The following is a 14,619-nucleotide window of genomic DNA, read 5'->3' on the forward strand; positions in this document are numbered from 1 at the left end:
ATTTTTTTCAAGCAGCCACGTTTGCACAAAAAATATTTGTGAAATATTTATAAAGACAGTTTTCTGGTGGAGATGGAGGTAAAACGCATGTTGTGGTGCACCCCTGACTCGAGAACACTGAACACTGAACAAAAGCCCCTTTTTACCAATCTAGTCCTGATTCACTTATTTGAAAATGGGTAATAAATTAGTAAAGCGACAAAACAAGTTTCCTCCATCTCATGAAATGTCCTGTCAGATATCATTGAGAAATACTTCATGGCACCTTGTGTTCAGCTCTTGCATAGAGAAGTACCATTGTTATCAAAGTGTGTCTCTGGAGGGATGAAGAATAGTTGTTCTTGTCAGATTGCCAGTATGAGTTGAACAAAATAGGTCCACATCTATACTGTACTAAAGAAACCTAGTTTCTTTCTTAGATTGTTTTCATCTTTAAAATATGTAATGGCCATTGATGTCCCCTTGTGTATTGTTGTCTCCCCAGCTATTTGACAAACTCTTCAATACTGCTTTTATTAACAATAATAATTATATATACATTAGTTTTTATATAGCCTTGTGGTTAGTGCTGTTCGTCATGTTAGTTGTTGATTTGGCTGCTCTTCCTTCTCCCTGGGCTTGCCCAAGGCTTTGCACGGAGCATAGATAAGTTTTGAGCAGGTCTTCAGTGTTCAGATGGCTGTGTGTGCAGCCAGTTATCTTTATGTGTGCACTGTGCTCTAAACTGAGGGAGTGCGCTGTTAACAGCAAGCCAACTGGCATGCCGCCCCTGGCAGTGGGCTAGCAGTCACATGCTCGCTCAGCTCCGCCACCTGTCTGGTCTCTGGGAGAGTCACTGGGACCCTGCCGGGAGGGCGTCCTCTGAGGCCAGGGAGCTGTGGCTGTACCCTGCCTCTGTGCAGTGCAAGGGGCTGGGGAGACAGAGAATCTGACCCAGGCAGTGCTCTGGACCTCCAGATCGTGTCCTGGAGGGGTCCTCAAGGAGAGGTGCCGTGTGCCAGGCCCTGGTCTGGCCTCTGCCATCTCTAGGAGCTGTGCTTCCCTTGTTCCATCTGTCTGTCTGCCTGTCCATCTGCAACTTCAAATATGGCGCTTCACTGTGTTTGTCTTCATGAAGCCACAGGATGTCAGTGCAGGAGGGGGCACTGGTCCTACCCTACAGCAATAAGAATATTACTGTATGAATCTGCTGCCTCCTAATCCCACAGGCAATTTAATCCATCATTCTGAAAAATTGAAAAAGGAAAATATAAGTGGCTCCAAGACAAAACACAATGTGTCATTTGCTGTTTCTGAGTGGGAATGGGAGTAGGTATTAAAAGAAAACTCGTACTTGTACCTTTCACCAGTGGAATTGTGCAAACACACTCTCACTCAATAATTTAGCTGCTGCAAAGAGTAGTTCTGATTAAATAATGGAAGAGTCTAGGACAGATCATCAGGACAGTGTGTATCTGTGATAAGAGGACTGGCTTAGTCCTACATTGCACCCAAGACCAGATTATAATTTTGATGCTATAGTAATCAAAAGATATCCAGCCTCGCTTACTCTAAACGTCAAGAAGGAGAAATCCTGGAAAGACATTTGGCTGAAGTGTCACCTCCCACATTGTAAGATATTATCTAAAGTCTTCAGCTCTGTTTATGTTGTGGGCTAAGTTGCTAATCCTGGCTCTATAATAAGCCCTGTTTAATAGGGCACTGGTAGCACCATATTGTCGCTAATAGTTCAGGTGTTAATAGTTCTCTAACAGGCTCTTAGAGCGTGCTACAGTCTGTGGTTAGTGCTGCTCTGAATGGCTTTAGACCACATGTCCGAGTGCTATAGAGCCCGCAGCATGCCCTTTGAACCCTGATGACGTATAGGTCCATCCAAAAGGCCAATGGCAGTCACCCTGGCCTGCTCTTTGACCTCTAGTTCAGCAGGGGCTACAGAGAGCAAATGTAACACTCATCGCATAGCTGTGTGGTCATACTGTTCAAAGCCAGAAGGGACAGCGGCCTCTGACTTCACTGAACAGCTGCTACAGAGGTTCCATAACGTTACAAATGCAGTGGTGAAGAGGTCAACAGGTGTCACTGCACTTGTTTTGATCTGCACAACAAAATTCACATTTAGATGGGATAAATGATGCTATAATGGCTAAGACAATGATTGGCTTGAGACCTTTTACATCTCTCCACCTCAGTACGGTTCAAACACAAAGGAGAGAGAGAGAGAATCAGCATTATAACATTATCTTTCCAGCCCACTCTCCATCATTACACTGATTCCTTTGATCATTTTCTGCATCATCTGTGAAATCAGCTGAGAGATCCACACCAAAGCCCTGCTGCGTATATGCTCTTATCGCCCAGGCTGGCCAGGGACGTATAATGTGGCCAAGCTGTTTTCCCTGTAATGTGGGCTATTCTTCATGTCTTATCTGAGGCGGCTAATGTCTTGGGCCAGTGGAGGCTGGAGTGTGCGATTCATGGCCAGGACCTTGGCTTTGTGAGAGTATACATCAATAACCTCTTCCCCTGCCCCCCCTCGCCAGTGTCTTCTTCACTACCCATAAGGCCATGTTCCTCTCCTTTCCTTTTCGGGACAAAGGAAGTGTAAATATCACCAGAGACCGGAGTGACAGTTATTTAGGAAGAACAAGAGAGTGGAGAGCAGAGGGAGGAGGGAGTCATAATATTAGAACTTGTACTATAATGTTCTATAACTGTATCAATGTTACCGCAATCTTATGTATTCTAACTTGTATTTGAATTAAATGAAATAATGCCTCTCAAAGCAGCAGAAGCATCTTTTCATTTTCAATGGCTTATATCTTCTAGCTCAGTAAGTCAAAAATGTCTATATGCAAACACACAAATCCTCTGAAGCATCTCTACCTGAGAGATTGTGTATTCAGATCTCAGAAGCACCGCTGTTCATTTTGTTGAATAAAATACTTGCGCTTTTTTTGTCAAAGTCACATTTTTGCAGATTAAAACTCAAGTATCATGACTAAAAGTATTACTAAAGACCTTTAGTCAGTGTCTATGACGGAGTATAAGGGCCAACCCCCCAAAAAAATGCGCCGCACTTTGAGAATATGTCATTAATTAATGAGAAAAAAGTCGTTATTTAACAGGAACAAAGTCATTACAAAGTCATCATAGCCAGAGCGGTCAGATCCACTGGCCCGCAGGTTGGCGGTGTGATCACAGCTGCCTCATGTGAATACTGCCGTTGTGTCCTTGGGCAAGACACTTAACCCAATTCGCCCGCCAGTGTCTGCGAACATCTGGGTGTGAATGTTTGAGTGAATGGGTGACTGGTTCCTTGATGTAAAGCGCTTTGAGAACCTTGACGGTAGAAAAGCGCTATATAAATGTGACCATTTACCATTAATGAATGACTTTATTCTCGTAGTGCCCCGCATTTGGGGGATTGGCCCTTGTACTCGTCGTAAGTGTCATATAGTATACAGTAAAAACATAAATGAATGAATGGAAGGGGTGGAGAATGTATTAAATTTCCACTGTTCAATCTCAAAGTCAATGTCTTTAAATGCAGCAATGACGTACAATTTATCATAGTTTAAATTAAAATATATATTCTCTGTTTGACTTAAACTATGGATTTAGTAGAATAAATAAATCAGTTTCATTGACTAAAACGAGACAAAAACTCAAAAGAATGAATTGACTAAATATTGAGCAGTGACTTCTCTCTAGTAAAACAACTCAGTCTTTCCTTATTAGTTTCATGCCTTGATTACATGTGTTTTTTGTTTTCTATATTATCTGTGTCTGTCTCTGTCCCTTGAACTACCTATATCTTTGAACGCCTCTATGTGTGCCAGAGTTAAAAAGATGGAGGAAGAGTCGTCTCTGTTGAGCAGTACTCAACCCGGTGTCCTTTTAATTAGCTCAGTAAATGCTGTTGAGATTACAGCAGGGGAAGCGAAGCATGTAAGTCAGAGCAGGATAAAGAGAGTCCAGATTCACACTGAGAGAGAAAAGCATTGCAAACAAGTGACACCTAGCAGATACTTAATGATTACAGGCTTTTGGCAAGAGAAGAAATTGATTTTTTAAAAGCAGAGGGAAACTGGAATTTAACTGCCCCATCTCTCTCGTCTCTGTTTTTGTCACAGTCTTCCCTAATATACATTGCTGGATGGTGCTTGTATTGATGCCACCCACATATTAGAGATAAAGGCAAAAAGGAAAGCAGACACAGGGACCCTGTGGTGATAATGAATTACTGTTCTGTGGAGTTGTCTTTTCAATTGCCTCAAACCTACTGGGAGAAAATTAAACCTTGTGTGTGGATCAGAAATGAATCAGAATACTACGATTCACGATTGCGGTAATGTAACCTGAGTTCAAAAGTTCCTGTGTTCTTTTTTTATAAAGTTTGACTGGTGAATTCTAACGTTAAATATAGTCAATGTTGCACATGCAAATGCAAATGTTACACTTATTAAAATGGTTCAACATAAAAACGCCTTATTCGTCTCTCTAAATAGATTTACTTGACTAATCATAACTTTTTTTTGTAGCCAATGTACATTGCTTGGTTGTTAAGAATACAGCATTGATTTTGATTATAAATGAATGTTGACATGTGTGATATAGCTATAAATCGTTGATATATTGCACTGTAGTGGTGAGCTTGTAAAGGTTATAGTGTTCGATTATTGCCCTGGCCCTGCTTTGCCTGTTCCATCTCCACTCTACTGGAGCCATTTACACTGCTCTCCCTAAAGCGTCCATTATGTGCAGCTGAGGTGGCTCTAATGGCCCACAGCCCTCCTGTTCTCCCACCTCTTCCCCTTTCATTTTCTCATAACAAGCCCCTTGCCCTCACCCGCCACCGCTCAGACAAGATTATCCCAGCGTTTTTCCACCTCTCTGCTCTCCTCGGCACTTCCTATAGTGCTGGTCAGGCATGACCCCAAAAATACGCATCTGTAACAGCCATTTCCCCCCTATGTGTCTTAGGCTAACACACTAGCACACTCAGAACAGGTTACAGATCATTTCGAGCACCTTGAGGCAATTACTCTCCTCTCTGGTCACCCCTGCCCTACTTGGAGTGAGCCCTTTGCTATTATTCCCATTCGGTGCACAGTGGGCTCGGCACTAGCCTTGTGGTCCAGCGGATCACCTCTTTGCTGCCAACAGTGAGGCGTACTCCACCTATCAGCCTGCACAGCTGTCTGTCCTACCTGTGCTGCAGCCAGCATGTGTTACTGAGGCCTCTGCTCTAGATGCTCACATAGACTTCATCTTACTCTATCATTTTCTCTCTCTCTGTATTTGCTGATATCGACAATAAGACCACAAATGTATATTAAGTTATAGTTAAGTTTTTTTTGTAAAAAAATAATAATTACAAAATGTATTTATCTGAGATGTAAAACAATTTCTGGCTTGATTGTTTAAACATCCAGCCATATTTTCTAGCCTAATTGGCATCCTGTTTTGATTTGTCATTAGTATTAGTTTGTTCAAAAAACAAATCTGATGCAATGAGGATGAATGACACATGAGCATACACAGTGCAGAGCAAAATATCTGCAAAATGTTCAATATCAAACCGATGCCAATATCTGAGGCAACCCTCCGATATCACCGATCTACCAATGTGGAGACATTGTGACATTGTGATTCTGTGCTTTTCCTCTCTCTGTGTTTCAGAAAGATGAAGGACTGTTAACTATTAACAATTGATATAGTAATAATATTACATATTGTCAAAGAATTACGCCATAAAACAGAAAGCTTAATCTTTTGGGTTAAAATTATTGAACTGAAAATACCATATTTAGAAGCTATTTTTAAGATGTCAAACTTATTAAATATTCTATGGATAGATAATTATCGATATCAACTAATCTGAAATCTGACAGTACATCAAATCAATTCGGACCTGTCTTCCAGCTTAAGTTTAAGATGTTGCTAGGATGTTGCTCAAACTCATGCCATGTACCGTGTGTGTGTGTGTGTGTGTGTGTGTGTGTGTGTGTGTGCGTGCGTGCGTGCGCGCGCGCGTGTGCGTGCGTGTGTTTTTGTGCGTCAGATTTATGACCAGAGTGATCTTAACCAAACGCACGTCATAAATAAAGTGACATCACAGCAGGAGAGGAGGGGAAATCGAAGTGTTTCTGGGCTAACTCATAACCCCGTCAAACAGCCATTGAGCCCTGTCTCTTTGCTCTCACTACACACTGTTCTGGACGTATAATTGTGGGTGAGATCGTTACGACGGCCGTAAATCCCACTGTAAATCTAGCCGCAGTGGTCAGTCCTAAAAACGCCTGTCTACCTCTGACGGATTCAGCCAGTTTGTTTGAGCTGACAGCCAATCAATCACAGGCACACACTAAAAGAACACCCTGTGCCTTTAGCCAATCAAAATGAACTATAAAAATGTTTATTATGTACTTGCTGTAAACAAAAAGAAAGCCTAATTATAATTCATTATTATAGTGTCTCAAGTATTAAAAAAATATATAATTCTTTTCCATGGAGGATATATCAATTATTTAGTTATTTTATTGAATTGTTGTTGTTTTTTTCTTTTATTACAAAGCAAAATGTGTGTATTTTTTTTTTACAGATGTTACGGCAACTTTTTTGTTCTAAATTCTTGGTCAATTAAAGTCAACCAAATAGGGCACACTGTGGCTCTGGCAAAAAGCTCAAGAGAATTCATGAAAAAAGCAACTATTTATATCTAAAAGTACTATCAAAACTCACTCCCAACCTTCTTATTTCTCCTGTGATCCATATTAACTTTTAATATAACAAAAAATAGTCGACTAATACACAATTGACCGATTAATCGACTAAGCAACTTAAAGGACTTAAGCCACTGAGTCCCCTGTAACCAGAATCTAATACTATGTAACCCCCCCCAACCTGAACCCAAATTACTATACAATTTGGAGCTTTTCTTTATACTTAATGGGGTACGTTTCTTTTACCGACTAACAATCTACACTCATTTTCAACAACTTAATTCTAAATTTGTGCGACACTGATGCTTATATTCACACAGACTGGAGACTTGTTTTGTACAACTTGCATAGTGCAGCTCAACTTTAGCTTGTATAACTCAAATGATATATATATATCGGCTGGCTGCTTATGAAAGCGGTTGTAGAAGGCCATTCCGAGCTTTTCAAAGATCAAACGGACACTGTTTATTTATTTTGAGTTTTTTCAAAATGATCTACACTGACCATGTCGTAACAATGAGTGAGCAGAGAGATTTAGATCGCTCCTAGACAGATTAATATGTGGAAAGACTATGCACACTTTACTCACAAGGCCTTTGCTTTTCAAACTCATGAAGAAAGAGATCTCAGAACACTATGAACTGCTGCAATGGGGTAATTCGCTCTGTGCTTTTTGTTTCATAACTTTGTTTTCAATACAGGCTCATAATTGTGTCGGTCAATGAATTAGACGCATGCTGTATTTCAAACCATAGATGTGTTTGTTTTATGCTACAGAAAACATGTTTCTATAATTCTCTCCGTGTTGATAGTTGAGACCATCTCAAAGAACACTACACTGTGTGTACACATCTGAATTGTGTAATGGATGATGAATGTCCTACTTTAAGGATCACAGTATCACGGATCACATGTTAAGTGATGAAGTTTGTGCTGAGGTGTAAATGTGATCATGCACGTTGGGCCCATGAGTTTTTGGGTGCTCGCTGCTGAGGTTGAGGCTTCAAAGTGATTGGCTGGACGATGGTCCAAGGGGTAGCGGCCGTCACTTGGTTGTGTGCCTGATCCAAACTCAGGCCAAATCCAAAGCGCTTCAGTCTTACTTTGCGGTGAGCTGCTGTTGTATCATGCCCCGAATTTGACAGCTTGTGTTGTTGTGTTTCTTCGAACAAAAGAGGAAAGACACATCCAGCAGCTTTCCTCTCTGCGTCTTACATTCAAGATCTTTGTTCATTATTCACTGCTGCACACTGCTGTGTTATACTGACTATTATGAAATAGTCTGCTTTGTTTATTCTGTAATAAGATTGGTCTATGTAGCAGTTGGATGATATCCCACTAACGTTACAAAATTTCCCATCTAGTCCTGAACCATTATTAAACAAGGACTAGAATTACAATCAACCAGGTCTGAACCAGGACTAACCCTGAATCAAAACAGGTCTAAAGCAGAATTAAACAAGGACTAAACCAAGACCAAACCAGGTCCAAACTAGTGCTAACCCAGAATGAAACCAGAAAACAAGATTCTTTCTTTTTTCAATATTTGCAAAATGGGTCGTGGGCCGAATTAAATCGCTTGGAGGGCCTGATTTAGCCCCCGAGCCTTATGTTGAATAGCCCTGATCTATACGTTAGAATGCCCCTTAATTATAACGCTATGAACGGTCACATTAAACAAAACAAAAGGTAAACTTTATCAATGACGCAGTTGACGTTTGGCCATGACATGTGTTTAAGTGAAGGAAACACAAACCCTTCTCTGCATATTTGGGCACTTTAAGACTTGTTTCACTCACCTGGATCAGTCCCGTCCCAGTAACTTCTCTTCTCTCTTTTGCAGACGTGAAACATATTCAAAGAACATCCAAAGGGTGTATGTACGTGCATGAGTTAATAGAAGAATATTTTCACATACCTGTGCTTTATCGCTCTCTCTTTTAGACAGGCTGTTTGAACCCTGCTGTAGTTTTGACAAGCGACATAAAGGAGCCACACCACACATGTCAGCGTGATGAGTTCAGGTCATGGATATATTACCGGTATATTAACTGGATACGGCACGCCTCCTCTACCCGCGATCCAAATTGAGTAGTGCCCATTCCCTTGTACAGCGGCCTCACGGCCCAGACATTCAGAGTTCAGCCTGTAAAATGACCGACAGTGCTCAATTCTTTTCCTTCTATCATCTTTTCTAAAATCCCCCAAATTACATTTTTGACGTCATGGTGAACGCAAAGCATCATGGGGAATGGCCCAGAGCTAGCTCCACAACCAGGAAGTTGAATTTAAACTTTCTACACACTTATTTTACAGACAGCACTGAAGGTGACACCCTTAGGCTTTTTCAATGCCTTTTTCAATATACTATAATTGCGTATTGCTAACTGTAGTTTATATGGCATGAATATACATTTGCTTTCCAAGAAAATCTTTCTCCTCATCAGAAAGTATTTTGGAGCTGTAGTAAAGCAGAAAATCCCCGATTGTACCCACAGAGGAGGACAGCTCATGAAGGAAAGACGAGAGAGAAAGATGGTTAATCCAATCAAACCTCTTAGTGTTTTATCATTGTTCTAAAATGGCTGCCTCTCCACAACTCAGTGTGGGCTGTGGCTAGGCTAATGTTTGAGCTAATCCCCGAATAATGCAATGGCTAGGGCCGCACTGGTGATGGGGACTGTGCCAGCACTTTAGAACATGGAAACGATTGGAACATATTCTAGCCTGGGCTGGAGACAGTTACAGATTGAGAGAGGTGCCTATTGGATTATAGTGTTATCCTGTGTCAATGTGTGCTGTCGTGTTTGAGCTGAACCAGGCCGTTGAGAATTGACGGCCACAGCTGTCTGATGCCCCAGAGGTCATGTGTGCTGGATTTGTCTGTGCTTTATCCACCTTTATTTACGGTATTTTAAAGCATAAGTAGAAAAGTGTCTTCCAGAGCCCATTTTATTCCAGCTCAAGTTATCCATCCTCCTCTCTTTCATGCTGCTCCCCTCCCAACCCCCAACCCCCTGCAGCATTTTCCAAGATGACAGGACAGTGTTTTCCTTTGTTAGGGAGTTGCTCGCATGTTCTCTCCTCTGGTGACAGGTAAAAGAAATGAAAGATACTAAAAGACTGAGCCTGATGAAAATCCCTGGGGAAAAGAACAAGATGGAGAGGTAAGGCAGAGGGAAGAGGGAAGGAGCCATTGCAAGACATGGAGAGAGGGAATCCACAGAATGGCTAAAGGTAAAGTATTTAGGGAGGGAGAGAAAGGATTGAGTCACAGAGAGGGGAGGAGGCAGAGGCAGCCTTGACAGTCTGTGACCCCGGGTAAGTCTCTTCCACTGTGTGCTGATGCATGAAACCTGAGCACACGCACTATTAGCACGCCTCACTTACTGAACACAGCAGAGGCCTGACACAGGCCAAGGCAGCCACTGTCACACACACACACACACACAGACACACACACGCAAACACACGCACACACACACACACACGCACACACACACACACACACACACGCACACACACACACACACTCACACACACACACAGACACACACGCAAACACACACACACACACACACTCACACTCGCAAACACACACACACACAGACACACACACGCAAACACACGCACACACACACACACACACGCAAACACACGCACACACACACACACACTCACACTCGCAAACACACACACACACACACGCAAACACACGCACACACACACACACACTCACACACGCAAACACACACGCAAACACACGCACACACACACACACACACACACTCACACTCGCAAACACACACACACGCAAACACACGCACACACACACACACACTCGCAAACACACACACTCACACTCGCAAACACACACACACACACTCGCAAACACACACACTCACACTCGCAAACACACACACACACACACACTCGCAAACACACACACTCACACTCGCAAACACACACACACACACTCGCAAACACACACACACACACTCACTCGCAAACACACATGGTCCCTGGAATATAGGCATGTATATTATGAGGGGGAAATACCTTGGAAAGATCCCACATAGACATGTAAGTTGGGCCAGATCTTATGTTGTATTAGTTTTAAGTTTGTTCAACTTCCTTATGTTAGGGACAATAACAGTTACTCGATAATTGTTTTACAGTTTACATAGCATATCCCAAGTGAATCCAGTAAATGAATTATTGTTGTGTATCTTGTCTCAAAAGATGGTCCGTTTAGTTAGTGGGTTGCAGTCCAGTGGCTCAGGAGTGGGTAGAGAAGGTTAGCTCAGGCCCTGGATTGCCCAGCAAAAAGCTGCTGGTGATGGAGCCTTGTCAGTCCCAGACTTGGCTCTGGTCCAGAGCTGTTTGCTTGCTTCATATAGTTATGTGATTCACTCTATGCTTGAGGCAGGTCAGGTCATGATGCAACTCTCCCTGTCCTCATTGGGTGTGAGCTAATGGGTTAACTGTCTCTGTCCAATTGGGAGAATAAATGAGACAAACAGGCAATTGAGGAAATGTAATTGGAGAGCTCAATTCGGGCATTAACACACACACAGCAGCACTTAAAGTGGAAACACTTAAGTGTCGCTGCAATAAAATTTTAAACCAAGTTCTATGCTTGGAGTGTGTTGCCTCGGTGCATAAACATGTTTCCTGTGGGAGTGCCACCTGGTGGCTCTGTTCTCTTTGTGCTGCTTGTGATGCCTTCACTCTCAGGGTGTGCACCACTCCCAACACATGTCTCTGGGCTATGCTAGCACACTGCTACTCTACACATGCATGCATATATTTGTTTAACCATTTCCTAGTCTTTCATCTGTGTTTCTTTTTTCCCTTTTGGATGTCTCCTCATGTGTCTAATAACATGAGCAGTTGCTGAAAGGCAGCAGATCAGTTGTTTGATATGGAGACAGATGAAGACTATAGGATGCAGGTAAGAGAGGTGTGCGACTATAAAAAGCCTCATCAGAGCAAAGATGTGTGGCGTGATGCATTCCCTGAGCTGCGGACAGGGAAGCTTCCGTTGTCTGTGCTCCAGAGCAGGTGTGCTGCAAGGCATTATGGGAAGGGTATGATATGACAGCACATCAGATTGTCAGCCCTGGCCAGCTTGCCCACCCCCCACCCCTCCCCTCATATTTTCCCCTGCTATTGGCCATGGGACTGTTGAGAGCTGGTTACCAGCTACAAAGGAAACCCACTTGAAATGAGCAGTGACAGCATTGTAAGTGCACCGCAAAGCCTGATTTGTGAATATTAAAAAGTCTCTCTCAAAGCAGAAAATAGAGTGCCAAGAATTTTCAAAGACTTCATCAAGAGAATCCTGGAAAAAAAATCGCATTCTTTTCACACTGCACAGATTATGCATTTTAATGAGAAACATCAAACTGGGGCCTTGTTAATTGTAAAGTGAACTAAAAATTACTTGGAATCAATTATGTTCAAATTCAACTACAAACATTATTTATACCATTCTTTGGAGTTTGGTTTGTAGTCAAACGTTCTCCTTTTCTTTGGCCTTTTTGATTGTGTCTTTTGACAGCACTGACTTTGAGGTAGATTTGGTTCTTGTTGTGGTAAAGGCTGCACTGTGACTGACACATTATTCATGTACATGTTGTCACCTCAGCTGTCACCCCAAGGTGCGTCTGCCGCTCTGGTCTAGGACAGTGTCACTCTGAGGACCAAGTGTGACAGCTGTGTGACATGCTTTACGTTAGCGAGTGTCCGACAGTTATTCTCTACTAAACACAGGCTTTCAAAAAATCTGTTTTAGAGTTGTATGTTTTTTTATGGAAGTCCCCTTTTCCCCTTAACCTTGTCTTCTCATCTTTGCCCTTGCTGCTCGACCCGTAGTGTACAGATAAGTGGTTGAACGTGCACTCAGACATTCTGCAAACTGTGATCTGAAACTGTGCTTTTGTTAAAGGTCCAGAATGGTTATTTGTCTGGATAATGTTAGAGAGAAGAGACAGCGGTGTGTGAAAATGCCCAGTTAGCCTTGGTCGAAGTCCTGTTGACACTGAGGTGAAGTAGCTGTAAACACATGCCGCAGCACTCACATTTCCTGTAGACCATGTAAACCTACTACATTAACATGGGATTACTCTTGTCTTAATAGAATATAGAATAGCATATATATATATATATATATATATATATATATATTTGTTTTTTGTTTGTTTCCTTATATGGATAAATTGCAGCAATTTGTTTATTTAGTATAGCAATTAAATGTATTTTGTCGTAGTTTTCTTTGCTTCCTGTGCTTATTCACATCATCCAATTATGTGATTTTCCTTTAGGCCTTAATAGATGTTCTAACCTTGTGCTGACATGGATTCTCTGTCCCTCCTCTATTCATGTCTGGACCGTCTTCATTTGACCTTCCTGTGCATGTTTCAAGTCTTTTTTAGAAACATGTTGTATTCTCCTGTCCATGTGTGCATGCATACATTTAACACATGCACGTGCTGAGCTCAGCTGGCCAGCCTGGAGTTGTGTAATTGCAGGGTTATTGCTGCTCAGCCTGATGGGTAATGACACATTTGCAAATTAATTCTGTGTGCTGGGCTGTGATTAGCATACGCAGAGGAGCCGCTCACATACGCGCGCTAGCACACACTTCACAGGCCTCTAATCACCAGCGAGAGGTCAGGTTAAATGGGCGTATGTAATAGTGGAGTGGCTGCTGGTCTCTGCAAATAGGGGTGAGTGTAAGGTGATGGGATATTATTTTGAGGCGAATTTGATACAGGTCATTATTCAAGCCCCCGGATTTCTAAAGTCTGCCTGTGCTGGATTTTAGTGTACTGTATTGTGACTTGTGCGGCCATTTCAGAACAATAGGTTTAATAAAGCTTTGAACAGCATGTGTGTGTGTGTGTGTGTGTGTGTGTCTTAGTCATCACGAAGGCTGATGGCAGATGACCGAAAGTCTCTTGTTTTGGTTATTTGATGGCATTTATGACTTTGTTTTGTTGCTTTTCCTCAAAACCACATGTGCAACAAAGTGCTGACCTGTGCTTTTGAGTCCGCCGTGCGTTATGTGCACCTCTATGTGCGGGGGACAGATAATAGTGATGCCTTATCTCTGCTTTCCCTGCTGCGGATGATGACAGACCATCTTTCAGAGCCCTCCGATGTTTTGCGCACATATGATTTAGAGTGTGATTATTTTGCAGAAGGCCTGGTGCAGAAGGGGCGGGGCTAGTAAAGACAACTGCATGATCACTTGACAGAAATGGACACTGCAGATTTGTGTGTTTGGACATAAAAAGATGTTTTGTCTGTGTTCTTCCATCTTTCTTTTCTTACCCCAGTATTTCAGCACTTCAAAGTTATGGAAAGGTATAAAGGGGTCGTCTTCCATACTTTCAATTAGCAATTTTTATTTAATTTAACTGCAAATTTGTATACCAGAATTTACCAGATAATATATTTTTGGAAGAGGGAATGCATTCATATACATTTGACTTACATAAAGGCATGGATAAATGAATTATCAATGCTTTATTATTATTATTATTTTATATTATTATTATTATTAATCGAATATGCTGAATATATGAAAACAGCACTCATAATAGAGCTTAGTTAGAACTTAGTTAGCCTTTTGTCATGTTCTGTTGTACAAAAAAAACATGTCACATTCAAACCTCTGACTTCCAAGGCCAAAGTAAAATGACTAAGAAGAAAATGCATGTTCTATAAAGAATGTGCTTGCTGCATTTATATTTCCTCTTATCTCATGATCCAGCATACAAACCTCCACCCTGTTGACTTAATTATGTTGATGCATTAATTAACCACTTTCACGCATAAAAGCCTTTGTCCAATGATTTCCCCTCCCCCATAACAATATCAACATCGT

General features: G+C 41.8%; 2 protein-coding genes across 2 annotated transcripts in view; both read left to right on the plus strand.

The window, feature by feature from the left end:
• The window catches only part of cox4i1 (cytochrome c oxidase subunit 4I1), a 215,925-nt gene that overhangs the window by 150,134 nt on the left and 51,172 nt on the right, over window positions 1-14,619 (plus strand). The window lies entirely within an intron of this gene.
• The window catches only part of gse1b (Gse1 coiled-coil protein b), a 114,927-nt gene that overhangs the window by 56,704 nt on the left and 43,604 nt on the right, over window positions 1-14,619 (plus strand). The gene's annotated exons all lie outside the window — the stretch shown is intronic.

The sequence above is a fragment of the Eucyclogobius newberryi genome, unplaced genomic scaffold, assembly GCF_026437365.1.
Source record: "Eucyclogobius newberryi isolate DKJ021-1_F unplaced genomic scaffold, fEucNew1.0.hap1 SCAF_5, whole genome shotgun sequence".
Classification (NCBI taxonomy): Eukaryota; Metazoa; Chordata; class Actinopteri; order Gobiiformes; family Gobiidae; genus Eucyclogobius; species Eucyclogobius newberryi.